Genomic DNA, 17,347 nt, shown 5'->3' with positions numbered 1-17,347 from the left:
ATCCCACAACAGTCTTCACCATTGAGGAGAACATAGCTGCCATTTGAAAGCACCTGGAACGTAGGTCTAATCAAAGGCACTGGAACTCCCTTCAGATAACAAGCCAAGTTTGCTGCAAATGCAAGGGACAGCTGTTTACAAACCATTGAATGGCTGCCAGAAGTCTTGCATTCATTACCGCTAAGAAAGACTTCTTTCATGCCACTGAGAAATTTCTATGCAAGGGTAGCTCCCACACCTCATGGATGCAACTATCTCCCAGTTTTTCGTATCTGCCTACCGGAATGCATTTTAAACAGGATGTGAATTGTAGTGGGGAAATAGGCAGATTAATGAACCCATGTATTAACCACTCAGCAGATTGTATATCAGCCACAGTAAAACGCAACTTTTAATTTCTCGATGTTTAACATGACTTAAGTCGATTCTTTCTTAGTCATTAGTTGTTGTTTGTTGCATTAAATTAAAAGAAGAAAATATTTCCCTTGCGCTGGCATATTGCCAGGGAATGCGACCCGCCTTCAGTGTTTGAAGCGTCCATCCCAACTGTATAATTGACCTTAGCTGACTCTGTCCATGATGTAAGGAATACATATCTGTTGTATAATGTCTATAGCAGAAGAGACAATGTTATTTAAGGTGTATATCCAGTTGGACAGGGTATTAATCCCATTATCTACAACAGCCACTGCCTTCTTTAAATTTTCCTGGTCTACTTGCCTTAACCAGGCAGCAACCTCTTGTTGTGAAAGCTTCCAGATTTTATTATAAACTTCATATAAGAAGCATTTTCTACATTGTTTTCTGGGGCCTAACAAGAAGTCCTGTAAGTCGGTGTTATTAGACAGGAGACTGTGGTGTTCTCTATCCGCGTTTAGTGAGGAACTTTTTAACCATTGCTGGCATGGTTTCCCTACACTGTATGTTGTTACTATGCCTGCATGTTCGGAAGATATATAGCGAGGGTCCGGCCTACATGTTCTAAAACCTCCTGAGGAGTTGATGAAACTTTTGTGACACCCATTGGTGTCTATTGGCCACAATAACCACCCGCCAGGATGGGTCAGTGAAACATTAAATGCGCCATTCTGAATCCATTCATTGAGCTGATCTTCAGTTGCATTTATATATTTTTGCCATTTATAAACTTTTGCAGGGGCATGTATACTGGGCGTGTTCAATTCCTTAAACTTTGCTAAACCTAAACAACTTGTTTGTTGTACAGTTTCATTTAAAAATGTCATTGAACAGGTATCAGGCATGCTCTAAATAAAGCTTCCTTCCCCCGTATTTGCCAATGTCTAGTTCCCCACACACTTTTCAAGTCAATCGACTTTAGCCAATATTCATAGCTTTCTATAGTCAACCAGGAAACAAAGGAATCTGAATACATAAATTTCATATTAGTCAATAGAATGCGTATGTTTTCTGTAGGTGGCAATTTAAACCAATACGACTCAGCATTTTTAACATCATGCCCAGAAAAATATGCAAACTTTTCAGAATACGTTTTAGAACTCCCTTGTGGTGTAGTCGGACAATGTTCCCATTGTGTATGATTAAAAACAGCTTTAGGGCTACTTGCTCTGTGGATAAAATGGTGCCCATAATAATTATAGCAAAACATACCACCATAATTCTCTCTAGATTGATCAACGTCTTCGTTTTCAAATGCAGTATAATACTGCAATTCAGTCTTCATTGAATCAACTGTGTTCACATCCCAATCATCAGAAACAACCAAACAACCCCGGGTATTAATATATCGTTCATTGAAAGTTTAAACACATATGTTATTTGAATGACCTCCGTAGGGCATTATGGGCCTGATTACAACTTTGGCGGAGGGGGTTAATCCATCCTAAATGTGACAGATATCCCGACCACCGCATTATGAGTTCCATAGGATTTAATGGACTTGTAATACGGCGGGCGGGGTATCCGTCATATTTGGGACGGATTAACCCCCTCCACCAAAGTTGTAATCAGGCCCAATATATCAAATGTTACTTTATCCCAAACAATCCCATCAGGAATTGGTAGAGCAGAAATGTTCACAAAGGACAAGTCTCTGCGGCCCTTCTGAGAAGAAAAAGTTGGTTTTAGGACCTCATCTACCAGTTCAACTGTTTCTTTTTCAGGAAGGAAATGACCATGTATTAATAGAAAGAATGTGACGACAAACCCAATCCAAAGCAGTAAGGCTAGTACAGTCAAGAAAAGCCACAGATAGTTCCATGGAAGAATGAAGTAAGTTACTTTAAGCCAGTTTATCAGCTTACGTGGTTTTGACAGTTCAGGTGTCGAAGAGGCGAATGAGTCCAAAAAGTCATTGTTGATGTCGGCAAAGTATCCAGAAGCAGTTTGTGCAAAAACTGGAGCCGTGTTTGTTGGTGGAGTTGGTGTTTCCCACGGTGGCACAGAATAAGTAGCACCATCCGTCTGTGTTGAAGTTGTGTCAAATCGATCAGTAATTTCCATATTATTTGGTGTCGGTGGAACCAATGCAAGTTCATTTTCCATCCTCCCCAAGCCCGGAGAGGTATCAGTGTTGCTGCTTACAACTTGTAGAGGAACTTCTTGACCAGTAGTGAGAGGGATTCGGGAACTACTGGCTGTTCCCTTTGGTCAGCTGTGCAGGATCGGTCACATGGGGTAGTTTGACCTTGTCGATGGAGACAAAATGATTTTCTTTGGCACCAGCCAATGGTGGTAGAATGACAGTTCTGGTACCATGTATTCCCAAAACTGGGACGAGTGCGTGATAAGAAGGGCCAAATTCCTTTTTCACAGCACCCTTTTCACATGCTAGATCCCCCACTCTAGAAATCGAGTCGGTAGGAGTTACAGGTGCATCCTTAATTTCTATAGAGGCAGCACTGGCAGAAGCGTTGTAGTCAGGGAACTGTTGTAATTCCTGTAAGACAGTGACATGTTCACTTATGTCAAAAGGTGATTCTACCCCCTCCACGCAGGACCATCAAGATCTGGAACATACATTTGAGTTCCAAACAGGCACTCATATGAAGTACGACCCCCCAGGGACCTTCTATGCAGATTTCTAAGTGCTCTCTGGACTCCAAACAGGTGATTAAGCCAACTACGACCTGTACCTAAGTCTCTGGCTGTTAAGGAGTGCTTTAAATCACAGTTTAATAACTCCACAACACCATTTCCCTTGGGATAAAATGGAGACGAGTACTGGAGTTGGACCCCCAACAAAGCCATGACATCCCTGAAAGCCCTTGAGGCAAAAGCAAGGCCCTGGTCTGAGTGGAAAGCCTCAACTACATGTGTACCGATAAAGACTCGCAAATCTTTAATAACCTCCTTGTATAGGCCTGGCCACCAAAAACTGGCTTTTAGCAATGATATTGTAGCCGCCACACCAGAATGGGCAGATGCTGCCCCCTCATGTGCTGCTTTAATCAACCTAGGTCTTATATCTTTATTGGGAATTTCTCGAACCCTTATGCCTGGTATCTTAACTTCAGCGTTTTAGGCAGCCTCCCATTCAATAGGAATATTCAGCAGGAAATGCTTTTGGATAGGGTGTAGGGTCTCAGACACCTTCTGCAACTCGCAATGGGGTCGCAAAGACCCACCTCATTAATATTAAGGAGGTGGGTCGCAGTTTCCGACCCCATTGCGAGTATGGGCACTCACGGGGATGGTGGCCTGCTGGAGACAGCAGACCACCATGTCTGTGACTGCTTGTTAATAAAGCAGTTTTTTTTTTTCAAAGTGCAGCCCGTTTTCCTTAAAGGAAAACGAGCTGCACTGTGAAAAAAAAAAACGAAACCTTTAGTTTCGGATTTTTTCAGGGCAGGTAGTGGTCCATTGGACCAGTGCCTGCTCTGAATGTATTTTATTTTTTCCAGTCACAAAGGGGAAGGGGTCCCATGGGGACCCCTTCCCGTTTGCGACTGGGTTACCATCCACTTCAAGTGGATGGTAACTGCGATTCTATTTGCGACCGCGAATTTAATCGCATTGCGAGTCGCAAATAGGAAAGGAACACCCCTTCCTATTTGCGAGTCGGAAATGCATTTTGCGAGTCGGATCCGACTCGCAAAATGCATTTCTGCATAGCAAAGAGGCTTTTGCGCCTCGCAAACGGTGTTTTTCGCTGTTTGCGAGGCGCAAACCCTTTGCTACATCTGGCCCAAAATGTATTATCCTCCACATAGCCACTTACGACTGCACAAGCAACGGAGTATTGGTGCTTTGTGTCAATTGCAGGTTGTGCAGAGCCATCAGTGTACATGACTCTATGATATTGTTCTATAGGCAGTGTGTTTGCTGGAACTGGGCTTTCTAGTTTGTATTACAAAAATTATTGAGTGTGTAATTTTGGGTCATAAATGTAATTTACATCAGTGGATATCAAAGACGTGGCCTATTGGATCCAACGTGGATGTAATGCTTTTGCGTCAGGAACTCTGGCTTTTGTAACAGCCTCTAGGGCTGGGATGGGAGAAACAACAATAATGCGTTTGCCCTGGGCTATAGGTCTTTCTTTAATGACAGCCACCTGTACAGCAGAGAGAATTTTCTCATTGGGAGTAAAGCGTTGTTTTTCTGCTGAGTATAAATGTGATTTGTATGCTATCGGGACTGTCTCACCCTCATTAAAGGTTACATAGGTGAAACCAATGGCACCAGCAATTACTCTGATGACCAAGTGTGTTTTATTGTCACTTATGTGTAGATGTTGTGTTGCAAACATGTCTGTTTGCAAGTCTCTGAGAATGCCTGTGTGTTCGACTGTCCAAAATTTACTTGAAGAGTCTGAACATATTAAGTGTTGATATGTGTCATCAGCAGTGAGGTACTGCTGTACACATGATGTAGGAATCATAGACTGTTTCTGAAAATGTTCAATGACTTCTGAATGTACTGGTCTGCCAAACACACAACTTGAACATTGATGGAGTGGTAGTTTTTCATGTTCCTATATACCTGTTCATTGGCACTGGGGGGAAGCAAGGCTACATGGGTGCTTTCTATGGCTCCAACCACATGTGGAATGTGTCCCATTGCATAAAACTCTGCCTTCACATAGGCCAAATCTGCACATTGGGGAAACCTGATGTAGCTGTCTGGGTGTTTCAACAATGCTGATGGTACATCCTTCAAAACCAGACTAAACATGGGCTGAGATATCCCTGCAGTTAGGGCCACTGCATTCTGAAAGGATGAAGTGGCCAGGAAGTGTAGCAGTGGCATCACTTGAACGGTGGGAAGTATGCTATAGGAATTGGGAATGGCAGGCATCAGATCAGGCTTCAACTGATCACAAAGATTCATAATTTGTATGACTATTCAGCTGATATGTCTGGATAGTATGTCTCTCTTCCATGGTCTGCAGGTCTGCTAGTGGGCGGTACACTGGAGATTGTCTTCCTCTCCTCATGCCAGGGTAACTATGTGGAAACATACAAAATTTGTATGTAGCATGAACAATGCACACATAATGAACATATGCATATACAACTCACACATATCTGCAATTGAGGTTGGTTTCAATATCTGACATCTACATGACCACAAAATGCTATGCATCCTATGACACTCCCCTTTATGCACATTCCCTCAATTATCTAATGTAGTATAAATGCATATTAATCTGTGACTGTCAGTGTTTGTTAGTCCAACTGACTTTACATGTGAAACATATTTTTAGCACATTATCTACATTACTAGTGCACATAGTATGTTGAGAATAGGTGTACATTTATATCAGCACAAATCCCTCTGTTACATTGATTTAACTACTCACATGCACATAAATAGACTAATAAACCTGAAGGTAGTACTTACTGACAATTAGCACAATATAGGGATTTGTTAACGACGCAGATTCAAAATCTTTTCCGTACTTGAAATGTGCTCAAAATGGCAGCCTGAGGTGGATGAGCATTTGAGGGCAGCACAGCAACCAACAGGGGGCAAGTAATGACTTAACACATGTTTATGCCTATGCCAGTTAGGTGTATGATGTCTAGGTATCTCAGCTGTGACAATGTGGTAAGTGGAACAGGTAAAGTGTCTCCTAGGGAGACATAGTACTACAGTTGCAATCTCTTATACACAGATATGGACATAGTATTGTGTATAGGGACATGTTACTCACCAATGTCAACCATATAGTATCGCAACATGTGGTGATGCACATGTAGCAGTGTCATATGTGTACCTCTACACTGCTATACATATGTGTAACCTGCAGTGTCATCCTTCCCACCTACTGTTCCACAGTACATATACCCAATTAGTAAGTTGTCCAGCTCCTTGGTCTCTGACCAATCCTATTCCACTGCATCTAGCTCTATGGGAAACACAGGATCTGATAGATGATTAACAGGGCCAAGCTACCCTGTGTCTTGAAATCATTGGGAACTTCATATGAGGCTATCATCCCAAATAGGAATGTGACATGGCATAATCACTACACTCCCTTTGAGGTGTAAGGAGGCATCCCCATTGATATGTCTGTACTATACATTGCCAATTGTGATGTTTGATCAGGGTGGACATCCTAAATCCTAAAAAAGGATGGTGGTAGTAAAGCATTAGCATAGTAGACATATTATTGACATGTGTTTTCAAACATTTTGTACCATGTATATGGTGTTGAGATGGTAAGTGGCTAGCCTGCTGATCCCTTAGACCAAGTATTTTGTCCATAGTACATAGGGCTGTACCATACCTATATGGGTGCAGCATACACTGTTTTGTGCCTACATCATGTGTCAATTGTTATTTCATGCCTATTGTTATGTTGAGGCCTCTACTTTGCTAGATTTACCTTTGCTAATTGGAGGCTGTTAAGACAGATTTTGTAATTGATCAGTGCATTTCTGCCTCACTTAATAGTGTAGTTGGGGTTCCATTTGACAAACACATGTTGGGTGCAATGGGATATGTTGTCAGTCAATTTGTTGGACTATAGGTGTATGTGTCAATCATGGTTACATTAGTAGTCGATTATGTCAGTATTGCTTCAGTCCTAAGGTGCTAAGTTATACATGTCTGGACATTTGTCAGTGATGAAGCTATTTTGATGTATTCATGTAGAAGTTTATACTCAGCATGAATAGTGGAATAGTATGTGGCTTTTATGCACATGATAAGTGTCCATTGTATTGAAGGTGTTGGTATGCTCCCTGTGGTTATCTGAGGGTGTATCCTGTGTGCTAAGTAGGCACCATTTGCTGGACATGTAATTTGTGTCTATGTGTCAATGAGTAGAATTAGTGTGTTGAAAAAATATTTGTGACCCATTTAAAGATATTTTTGATAGAAGTGTGTCTGATATGCTATTTTATTTTATGAGGCTCACACTTTGGGTGTGCCTCATGTAGTGATTTCATCTGAGCTATTTGACATTATGAATGCTATGGACAGTGCCACATGTTAGGTATGTGATTGCATAGCTACATGCTGCGTTGAATTAGAAGTGAGGTGAGTTTACTTTCATGTAACATAATTACTGGTGATGGACTGGGAGAGTGTGGATTATGGAAAGCCATAATATTGTGCTGTCAGTTATCATTTTCAATGGGTGATTTGTTGATACATGGTGATGATCTGTATAGGGAGAGACCTTTGATGTAGCCAATTCATCTTGTGCATGAGAAGTTTGTGTTACAGCTGATTTGATGGATGGTGATGTAGTGGTCAGATGCTTGCCTTAAGTTGTGGTGATATTGTTGTCATACTGGATTGGTGGAAGTATGTAGTTGTTGTCAACACCAGGACAGTGCACGCTCTACGGGCATATAGAATGCAAAAACCCAACACTCGCAAGATAATGTAATTTATGCATTGTGATGATATGTTATTGTTTAACCTTTTGCATTGCAGAATTCCATCCAAAAGATTCATTTTTAAGGTGCTTATAAATACTGTACATTTGCTATGTATTGCTGCAGACATTCAGAGTGTGTTAGGGTGTGGTCCCTTTCCAGGGCCTTTTAGAGACTTTCACTGCAACATGCCTGGGCGTGGTTCTAGGCTGGGCCAAGACTCTATAAAAGAGAGTCAGCCCAACTTCCAGTGCTTACTATTCAAAGGTCCCGGTGCAGAGCAGCAGTTTCCTCCTGAGCTCCTGTCCCGGCGGCCTATTTGGATTTTCCAGTCTTCTGCACTCATCTCTCATTGGTGATCACTGTTTCCAGGCGGTAAGACGGTGTTTGGACATTTCCCAACACCGTAATTGCGAATTTTCATATTCTTGATTTTAATTCTTAAATGAATGACAGATTACTTGTGTGCTGCCATTTTTTGACATTTGTATGGTGGTTTGAAAATAGGGAGGACGCGCAATTTATTCCATAAAGATTTGAGTTCGTTATTACATTGTTGTTCATTGCGCGCTGATATTTCTTGACATTTACATGATGTTTTACGAGTTGGCAAGACGTGCAACTCGTTTCATGAGCATTTAACTTTGTTGTTCATTGCGCGCTACCTTTTCTTGACATATACATGGTGGCATTCGAATCGGCGAAATGCGCAATTCACTTCTCGTGTGTAATTCATGCTGTTCATTGTGCGCTACCATTTTCTGGCATTTACATGGTGGCATTCGAATCGGCAACACGCGCAATTCTTTCCTTGAGTGTTTTTTCATGTTATTCATTGTGCGCTACCATTTCTTGGCATTTGCATGGTGGCATTTGAATCGACAAGACGCGCGATTCTTTCCCTGAGTGCTTTTCATGTTGTTCATTGTGCGCTACCATTTCTTGGCATTTGTATGGTGGCATTTGAATCGGCAAGACGCGCAATTCTTTCCTCGTGTATAAATAATGTAAATTACTGTGTGCTACTATTCTAAGACATTTTCTTGGTAGCATTTCAAGTTGACACGTTGCGTGATTTATTCCTTGAATCTACTTTGTGTGATTTCATGGTGCACAATCCTTTATGGTGTTTAATACTCATATAAAAATTTGCAATGTGCGCAATTCACTTCCCAATGTTTTTTCTGAGATGAACACAACAATACCAGAGTTCTAGATGTAATGCTGTGTGTTCCTGATATATATTCTTAAAAGGAGATTCATATGGTTGTTTAGAAATTGCTCAGAGTGTTTCCTGATTCTCATGCTAAAGAAAGTACTCGAATCTGAAAGTCCTATTTAACTTTTCCTGTTTCCTCCTCAGGCATTCGGTCATCTAAAGCCTAGTCAGTTTTAGTACTATTTTAGGGTTGTTAATGTTTTTTCGGAAAAGACGAAGCTTAGAGTTGTAGCATGGTACTGATTTCATGAGATATAATTTTGATGTTGTGTTTTAACCTTTTGCTTCCTACAGGTCTCCTTCCCAGCTGTTCCCGTCCTAATCCCCTTTTCCCCACTTGGACTCTCTTAGACTCTGTGATAAATCTAATCAGAGTTTTGGAGCTGCCTTGTGGTGGAAGTGTTGGGAACGTGCACAGACCCTGAGGATCTGGTGACTCTGACAGAATAGTGAGCCCACAAATTATTATCCTCCTGGTTTGTGTATGTTCTCAGCATGGCCACACTGGACGAACTAGTCAAGGCTATCACCCAGCTCCAGTCAGAAGTGGTATCATCAAAGGATTTGACAAATAGTCTAGCTGAGAGGGTGAGTCAGTTACAGAATAAGGTTGAGAAGAAAGAACAAAGTCCCACAGATGTGTCTTGGCCAGGTACTTCTTCTCAGACTTCTGGAGGTAATCTGACTAACATTTCCCTCAATGTTCCTTCAGCCATTCCTTTAGCTCCCCCAGAACGCTTCTCAGGTGATCCCTTGAAAGCGCAATCTTTTCTGGTTCAAGTGGAACTTCACTTCACCTGCAGACCACATACTTTCCCTGATGCCCAGTCTAAAGTAGCTTTCTTGTTGTCATATCTGTCTGGAGATGCAGCTACCTGGGCTATTCCTCTTGTGCGTAAAAATAGTCCCCTGTTGTACAACTGGATAATTTTTGTTCGCAAATTTGAGAGAGTTTTCGATCGTAGAACTGTAACACAGTCAGCAGATCGTGAATTATTAGACTTACGTCAAGGGAATCAGGACTTAGGGCCAGATGTAGCAAACGTTTTGCGACTCGCAAACGGCAAAATTTGCCGTTTGCGAGTCACAAAACGCGTATCCCAATGCAGAAATGCATTTTGCGAGTCGTTACCGACTCGCAAAATGCATTTCAGACTCGCAAATAGGAAGGGGTGTTCCCTTCCTATTTGCGAGTCGCATTGGGATGCATTACCATTTGCGACCGCATATGCGGTCGCAAATGGCATCGCAGTTACCATCCACTTCAAGTGGATGGTAACCCAATCGCAAATTGGAAGGGGTCCCCATGGGACCCCTTCCAGTTTGTGACTAGAGCCCAAAATATTTTTTCAGGGCAGGGAGTGGTCCAAGGGACCACTCCCTGCCCTGAAAAAAACCCGAAACTAAAGGTTTCGTTTTTTTTTAAGTGCAGCTCGTTAGGGAAAACGGGCTACACTTAAAAAAAAAAAAACTGCTTTATTTAAAAGCAGGTCGCTAACATGGAGGTCTGCTGACGTCAGCAGGCCTCCATGTTAGCGAGTGCCTATACTCGCAATGGGGCCGCAATTTGCGACCCACCTCATGAATATTCATGAGGTGGGTCATTGCGACCCCATTGCGAGTTGCAGTCGGTGTCTGAGACACCGTACTGCATAGCAATTTGCGACTTGCAAATTGCGAGTCGCAGGGACTCGCAATTTGCAAGTCGCAAATTGCTTTTTTCCTACATCTGGCCCTTAGTGTCATATTTAGCCAACCTTAATCGGCTGGTCGCTGAGACATCCTGGCCTGAAGAAAAACAAGCGGCCTTGTTTTACATAGGACTCAAAGAGTCATCTTAGCTCAAATCGACCCACAACCTGCAAACTGTCAAGATTTAATAAACCTTGTCTTGAGGCTTGATCATCGTTTAAATGAATGAAAAGTAACCCGTAAAAAGACTGAAAAACATTCTTGGCATGCTCATGATAACAAAGACTCAAGAACTCCGAGAGAAAGAACGCCGGAACCGATGGAAATTGCAACCATCAATAGACCTATGACCAAAGATGACAAGGACCTACGCAGAAAAAATGGGTAATGTCTCTATTGTGGGCGGAAAGGTCATTTCGCCAAAGATTGTCCAATCAAAACAAAGAGCAAGCGAGGCCCAGTTCAGAAAGTTGCAACCAATGTATCAGTCGAGTCGGAAAATCTAAAGCACCCAAGTTGCAGAGAAGGGTTGCTCTTGGGTGTCACCGTGGATCCTTCACAATCCAAACATCTAAAATTGGGAATAAGAGTTCAGGTCAAGAAAAAGACCTATTTCAAGAAGGCTCTAGTCGACTCTGGGGCTACCGGAAACTTTGTTGACACCCAATTGGTTCATGCATGGGGGATCCCATGTATTGAAAAGAAGACCCTAGAAACCATCCAGGCAGTTGACTGGAGTACCGATAACTCTTCAGACTGTCCCCTTGACAATAATTTGTGAAGGTAAAAAACAAAGAAAGAAACATAAAGAGGAACTCATCCTTGACGTGATCCATGCTCCCCAGTATGGGATCATCCTTGGCTTGCCATGGTTAACTCATCACAATCCAGAGATTAATTGGACAGAAAAGAAAGATCATGTTCTCATCAGTGCTATGTAAAGAACATTGTTTCCAAAGGACTCAAGAATCGGAAGTTCGCCATTCTTACATAGCTACAGCAGCAGAGAAAGAAGTTCAGTTGCCCAAACAGTATTCGTCTTATGAAGATGTATTTGATGAGAAGGAAGCAGAGAACTTACCTCCTCATAGATCTTATGACTGTCAAATTGATCTAGTCCCAGGGGGGATACTTCCCAACTGTCTTGTGTATGCCCTGTCAGAACATGAAAATCAACATTTACGAAAATACTTGGATCAATTCTTAGAGAATGGTTTCATCCGCCCCTCTAAGTCTCCCACAGCTTCTCCTTTATTTTTTGTTCCAAAAGCGAACGGAGAGCTTCGAGCTTGTATCAACTATAGGGGCTTGAATAAAATCACCATCAAGAACAAATATCCTTTGCCTCTAATTCTGGTCTTACTGGAACAAGTAAAGAAAGCAAAACTCTACACGAAGCTTGATCTTCGAGGTGCTTACCATTTGGTCAGAATGAGAGAGAGTGACGAATGGAAAACGGCATTCAAAACAAGATATGGCCTTTTTGAATACACTGTCATGCCTTTTGGTCTGTGCAATGCTCCAGCAGCATTTAAATTTTTCTTAAATGACGTTCTTAGAGAGTACCTCGCTATCTTTGCCATAGTTTACATTGATGACATTTTGATCTACTCAGACAATGAGAATGAACATGTTCAACATGTCAATAAAATTTTGGCAGCCCTTTGTAAACACCATTTATATTGCAAGCTAACCAAGTGTGAGTTTCATGTTACCACAGTTGAGTTTGTAGGGGTTATCCTTACCCCTCAAGGTATGGTGATGGCAGAAAGGAAAGTAAAAGCTGTGTCTGAATGGCCCATCCCAAAGACTGTTCGTGATGTACAATGTTTCCTGGGCTTTGCAAATTTTTACCGGAGGTTCATCAATCATTTCTCCCAGACAGTGGCTCCAATTACTAAGATATTAAGAAAGAAAGAAAAATGAGTATGGTCCCCAGAAGCAGACCAAGCCTTTTCAACTTTGAAAGAAGCTTTCTCCACTGCCCCAGTCTTGACTCATCCAGATGCGGATCGACCTTTCTTAGTGGAAGGTGATGCTTCAGATGTGGCGATGGGAGCAGTCTTGTCACAATGAAACAAAGACACTGGTCAGCTTCATCCTGTAGCTTACATGTCTCAGAAGTTGAACGAAGCCGAACAGAACTATGTCATTGCTGAAAAAGAGCTTCTGGCGATTTGTGATGCCTTTAAAGAATGGAGACATCATTTGTTGGGAGCTAAATATACTGTCACAGTATATACTGATCATCGCAATCTTCAATTCATGAGTTCTGCCAGACTTTTGACTCCTCGGCAATTACGCTGGATGCTGTTTTTTGCCGAGTTTAATTTTGTGGTAACCTTCCGGCCTGGTAAAGATAATCGCAAAGCTGACGCCTTGTCCCGCCAAGAGTCTACCATATTGCCTGCAGTTCAAACCTCCAGAGCTATCATTGCTCCTGACAAGGTCCTATGTATCATAAAAACAGAAGATTTCTTTGAAGACATCCGCAATTCATTCACTGTTGAAAAATGGCAGGCGTGGGCCCAAGCAGATCGGAAAAGATCAATCAAGCAAGGATTACCCTTTCACGATGCTCGTTTGTTCGTGCCCACTACCAAACTTTGTCAGATAGTGTTTCATTGGTTGCATGTTATACCTACAGCAGGTCAACCTGGTACTCCTAAAACTCTTGAATTAATCCAACACTATTTTTGGTGGCCTACCTTAACAAAGGATGTAAAAACAATGGTAAACAACTGCGAAGTCTGTGCTCGCACTAAAACAAGTCATTCAAAACCGAAAGGGTTGTTACACCCACTCCCAACTCCAAGTCGTCCGTGGGAACACATCTCTTTAGACTCTATTACAGGTCTGCCAGTGGTTCAACAGCATTCAGTAATTCTGGTGGTAGTAGATAGTCTCACGAAATATGGACCTTTCATTGCCTGTAAGAAATTACCCACCTCTAGTGAACTTGCAACTATCTTACTGAATAGAGTGGTTCGTTATCATGGACTGCCAAAAGTGATCCTCTCCGATTGTTGATCGCAATTTGCCTCCAACTTCTGGAAGACATGGTGTAAAACACTCCAAGTGACATCTACCCTATCTACTAGCCACCATCCTCAAACAGATGGTCAAACGGAGAGACTAAGGGGGTCATTCTAACTTTGGCGGGCGGCGGAGGCTGCCCGCCAAAGTAACCTCGTCGAAAGACCGCACTGCGGTCAAAAGACCGCGGGGGTAATTTCGACTTTCCCGCTGGGCCGGCGGGCGACCGCCAAAAGGGCGCCCGCCGGCCCAGCGGGAAAGACCCTGCAACATTGAAGCCGGCTCCGAATGGAGCCGGCGGAGTTGCAGGGGTGCGACGGGTGCAGTAGCACCCGTCGCGATTTTCACTGTCTGCAAAGCAGACAGTGAAAATCTTAATGGGGCCCTGTTAGGGGGCCCCTGCACTGCCCATGCCACTGGCATGGGCAGTGCAGGGGCCCCCAGGGGCCTCACAACTCCTGTTCCCGCCATTACACCGCCAGAAACAGGCTTGCGGGAAGGGGGTCGGAATCCCTATGGCGGCGCTGCAAGCAGCGCCGCCATGGAGGATTCCCTGGGCCAGGGGAAAACCGGCGGGAAACCGCCGGTTCCCCTTTTCTGACCGCGGCTTTACCGCCGCGGTCAGAATGGCCCTGGAAGCACCGCCAGCCTGTTGGCGGTGCTTCCGTTGCCCTCCAGGGTTGGAATGTGGGCCTAAATCAGACTTTGAAGCAATACCTACGTGCTTACGCTGAAAAAGCACTTAATTCATGGACATCAATGCTCTGGTTAGCTGAGTTAGCCTACAACAACTCCTTCCACACGTCTACTGGCGTTACATCCTTCTTTGGTTTGTTTGGCTATCATCCTGACACCTTGCCCATCACAATTCCTCAACAAAGTTCTCTCACTCCAGCTGTGTCAGAAATCATTCAACATTTGCATCAAACTCAGAAATCGATTCAACAACATTTAGAAAAAGCCCCCAAAAAATACAAAAAGCATTATGACAAGAAACATTGTGAGGGACCGCAGTATCAACCTGGTGACAAAGTGTGGCTTTCCACAAAACATAGAGGGGGTGATTCTAACCCTGGCGGTCGGTGAAAAAGCGGCGGCCAACCCGCCAACAGGCAGCGGTCCAAAAAATTTAATTCTGACCCTGGCGGCAACCGCCAACACAGCCCGCCACATTAACACTCCGACCGCCACGGCGGTACAGACAAACAGCGCGGCGGTCACCGCCAACAGGCAGGCGGCAGACAATGTACCGCCCACAGTATTACAACTCACCAATCCACCACCTTTTCCGGGGCGGGAGCCCCGCCGATAAAAACACGGCGGAAACAGACTACGGACGGGAAAACGCTCACCAAAACACACTCCACGAGTACGGAGGACAGCATGGAACCCGAATTAAACATCCTACCTGCTCTCGTCTACCTTCTCATCTACCACGAGTACGAACGCCGGCGCAGACGACAACGGTGAGTACTGCACCTACGACACACGGGAGGGGGGAGGAGGAAAGGTTACGGGCACACACATATGCAACCCCCACCCCCCCAAACTATGTACACACCAATGCAGAGCAACAATGCACAGTGACACCACCCAAACCCCCCTGAAAAATGCAAAGACATAATTAAATTGTGAAGAAAAATTTATATAAAAAATAGACTCTGATATGTATCGGTCAAATATGCAAAATATCCATAACAAAATAATACTATACACACTGCCATGGAGAACCGAGGCAATTAGTCCTCTACATCAAAGTTAAATAGAACAGTCCGTGGGCTACAGTGTAGCGACACAAGGGCAAAGCCCACACAGGAGACCTGAGTCCTTTGGAGAGAACACTGCAGGGGCATCTGATGAAAAAACTACAGGCACCTCAGGGGGAAGGGAAGGGGGGGGCACCACAGCCACATGAGTCCACGACGCCAGATCCACGAAGGGGCCACCATGCCCACTGTGCCATCCTGGGGAGTGCAAAGCCACAGTCTCTCAAGTCTCTACAGTGGGTGGGTTGCCCACTGTGCCATCCTGGGGAGTGCAAAGCCACAGTCTCTCAAGTCTCTACAGTGGGTGGGTTGCCCACTCTGCAATCCTGGGGAGTGCAAAGCCACAGTCTCTCAAGTCTCTACAGTGGGTGGGTTGCCCACTCTGCCATCCTGGGGAGTGCAAAGCCACAGTCTCTCAAGTCTCTACAGTGGGTGGGTTGCCCACTGTGCCATCCTGGGGAGTGCAAAGCCACAGTCCATCAGGTGGATGACAGTCTCCACTGGTCAAGGAGGTGGCATGGTGGGCACAGTGAACCATAAACAGTGCTTGACAGGAAGGGCCCAGCGGAGCGGTGCTTGACAGGAAGGGCCCAGCGGAGCGGTGCTTGAGACGGTGGGGCCCAGCGGAGCGGTGCTTGAGACGGCGGGGCCCAGCGGAGCGGTGCATGACAGGAAGGGCCCAGCGGAGCGGTGCATGACAGGAAGGGCCCAGCGGAGCAGTGCTTCAGACTGCGGGGCCCAGCGGAGCGGTGCTGGAGACGGCGGGCCCAGCGGAGCGGTGCTTGAGACGGCGGGGCCCAGCGGAGCGGTGCTTGAGACGGCGGGGCCCAGCGGAGCGGTGCATGACAGGAAGGGCCCAGCGGAGCGGTGCTTGAGACGGCGGGGCCCAGCGGAGCGGTGCATGACAGGAAGGGCCCAGCGGAGCGGTGCTTGAGACGGCGGGGCCCAGCAGAGCGGTGCTTGACAGGAAGGGCCCAGCGGAGCGGTGCTTGACAGGAAGGGCCCAGCGGAGCGGTGCTTGAGACGGCGGGGCCCAGCGGAGCGGTGCTTGACAGGAAGGGCCCAGCGGAGCGGTGCTTGAGACGGCGGGGCCCAGCGGAGCGGTGCTTGAGACGGCGGGGCCCAGCGGAGCGGTGCTTGACAGGAAGGGCCCAGCGGAGCGGTGCTTGACAGGAAGGGCCCAGCGGAGCGGTGCTTGAGACGGCGGGGCCCAGCGGAGCGGTGCTTGACAGGAAGGGCCCAGCGGAGCAGTGCTTGAGACGGCGGGGCCCAGCGGAGCGGTGCTTGACAGGAAGGGCCCAGCGGAGCGGTGCTTGAGACGGCGGGGCCCAGCGGAGCGGTGCTTGAGACGGCGGGGCCCAGCGGAGCGGTGCTTGAGACGGCGGGGCCCAGCGGAGCGGTGCTTGAGACGGCGGGGCCCAGCAGAGCGGTGCTAGAGACGGCGGGGCCCAGCGGAGCGGTGCATGACAGGAAGTGCCCAGCGGAGCGGTGCTTGAGACGGTGGGCCCAGCGGAGCGGTGCTTGAGACGGCGGGCCCAGCGGAGCGGTGCTTGAGACGGCGGGGCCCAGCGGAGCGGTGCTTCACAGGAAGGGCCCAGCGGAGCGGTGCTTGAGACGGCGGGGCCCAGCGGAGCGGTGCTTGACAGGAAGGGCCCAGCGGAGCGGTGCTTGAGACGGCGGGGCCCAGCGGAGCGGTGCTTGAGACGGCGGGGCCCAGCGGAGCGGTGCTCTTCTGCACGGCGGGCCCTGTTCAGCGGTGCCTATCTTCACGGCGGGCCCTGTTCAGCGGTGCCTATCTTCACGGCGGGGCCCTGTTCAGCGGT

The sequence above is a fragment of the Pleurodeles waltl genome, chromosome 1_2 (assembly GCF_031143425.1).
Source record: "Pleurodeles waltl isolate 20211129_DDA chromosome 1_2, aPleWal1.hap1.20221129, whole genome shotgun sequence".
NCBI lineage: Eukaryota > Metazoa > Chordata > Amphibia > Caudata > Salamandridae > Pleurodeles > Pleurodeles waltl.
This window is presented reverse-complemented; position numbering follows the sequence as displayed.